The sequence below is a fragment of the Limulus polyphemus genome, unplaced genomic scaffold (genome assembly GCF_000517525.1).
Source record: "Limulus polyphemus unplaced genomic scaffold, Limulus_polyphemus-2.1.2 Scaffold1750, whole genome shotgun sequence".
Lineage (NCBI taxonomy): Eukaryota > Metazoa > Arthropoda > Merostomata > Xiphosura > Limulidae > Limulus > Limulus polyphemus.
The window spans coordinates 3,861-6,127 of record NW_013667360.1 but is presented as its reverse complement, the minus strand read 5'-3'; positions in this window follow the sequence as shown (position 1 = coordinate 6,127).

Sequence of the window (2,267 nt, the reverse complement as noted above, 5' to 3'; positions counted from 1 at the left end):
GTGAGATACTACCGTGATATCTAGGATATTCAGCTAAAAATCTATATTTAGGGTTAGTGGTCCTACATAGTAAAAACCATATAAAACAGTGAGATACTACCATGATATATATAGAACATGATTTACCTCTTTATAATGTTATCCACCGTGAATAATCAGTCCTAAACTTAACCTTGATGTCGTTGCTCCAACTGAAAACATGGTACGTTAGTTCAAACGTAAATATTAAAAGTTGTCTATTAGGGTTATAGTTCAAATTAAATTTTGGTTGCAATATTTAAATTTAAAACGTTATTATTTAAAAATTTTGAGAATGAAATTATTAATATTTATATTATGATAAAACACATGGTTTCAATCAAGTATAGGGTGGGCCAATATCAACCTCCCCCCCCCTATAAAAGCGAAACTAAAAGTAAGGCAACACCATCATTATTCATTCTTGTTTGTTTGTTTTTAATTATGCACAAAGCTGCACAAGGGCTCTGCCCACCGCGGGTATCGAAACCCGGTTTCTAGCGTTGTAAGTCCGCAGACATACCGCTGTGTCACTGGGGGGCTTATTCATTCTTAAAATGTATTCACATGAATTCGTCTGACATTACAAGTTATCTCATGCCCATCACTGTTAGAATAAAAAAGTCGCTTGAAATCCTTATAATTGAAAGATATAAATCACTAAATTAGAGGCCGTATAGTGAGAAACATAAACAGTAAGTAATTAAGCATTTAATTCGTCACTGATCCGTCATCTTGGGATTTCAATATTCAGTTTTATTTTTATTATTTCTTCATATCATTTGGAAAGTAATTCTGTAAGAGCTACACTCTTTCGGTATATTTATTCCTTGATTATGGTCGAACGTTTCCTTATTGTAAGTTATAACCTTTTTATGTGTTATCATATATTTTGTTTAAATTATTAATTGTATTTTTGTGGTTTAAGAAACTAGATGGCGCTTACGATAATTTGGGTGGAGAGTGGTTGATTTATCAGATTACCCCTCGTGAATAGTTAGTTCCTAAACCATAAATTACAGGTCACTTGACTACCCACCGCGTGTTACTAAGGTCACTTGACTACACACCGCGTGTTACTAAGGTCACTTGACTACACACCGCGTGTTACTAAGGTCACTTGACTACACACCGCGTGTTACTAAGGTCACTTGACTACACACAATGTGTTATTAATGTGTATTTATTACGGAATACGCGTAATTACCACATAAAATTACATTTTCATTAAACACGATACGTGGCTGAAAATCCGTCCAATTATAGCTGTAACTCGGGTACTTTCTTTATGTAATCTTAAACCAAAATGCAATGGCAGTATGTATCCATTTATTTGCTGTTGTTCGTTTTCTATTAAAAATATATTTCTAGATATAAACGGCAAACAAATTAAGTTTTTTTTGTTTTTCAATTTAACCACCAGACTGTCTTATGCAAGTTCTTACTTACCTTCTGTCTGCCCTCTATACGGTACAGTATTGTTCTCCGTTATGACATTCACAAAAGCTTAGTATAGATAATGCATATTATTGTGTTTTCTCATACAAATTAGAGTAATTTATTTTATGGCTAATAGTCAGAGTAAGTGGAAGTGATTATCTTTAAGTCGGCGCGCATTATGAGATAGTAGCGCCACCTGCAGGAAGACTTTGTCAGTTGTTAAATCTTCCATCTGTTATTTAGTTTCGGTAACGTAACAGCAGCTGATCACGAGAGTATTGTATGTGATCAACCAGAAACGGCACGAGGTCTTCTCAAACGTCTGCCACGACACAGACCTTTTATTAGCTAAGCTACCTGTATAGATAACACCAAAATCACTGAGTAAGGAGACAGAGACATGAGAATTTTGTTCCTCATCCAGGGTCTAGAAGGGTAAAACTCGGATAGTTTTTCACGTCATGGCTATCGTTAATTCCTGTTGCTGTAATCACTCATTGAGAACCGGCAGTTTTGCAGCTGGAATTTACAGTTTGGTAAGTGAATGTGAAATGATGACTTGTTCGCTCGTCAATAATTAGTTCCTAAACCATAACCTTTATAATGTTTATAAAAACATAACTTGTTCCCTCGTCAATAGTTAGTTCCTAAACCCTAACCTTTATAATGTTTATAAAAACATAACTTGGTAACACATTGTGTGTAGTCACTTGACCTGTAATAACACATTGTGTGTAGTCAAGTGAACTGGTCACTAGACTACACACAATGTGTTATTACTGTAATGTGACTACACACAATGTGTTATT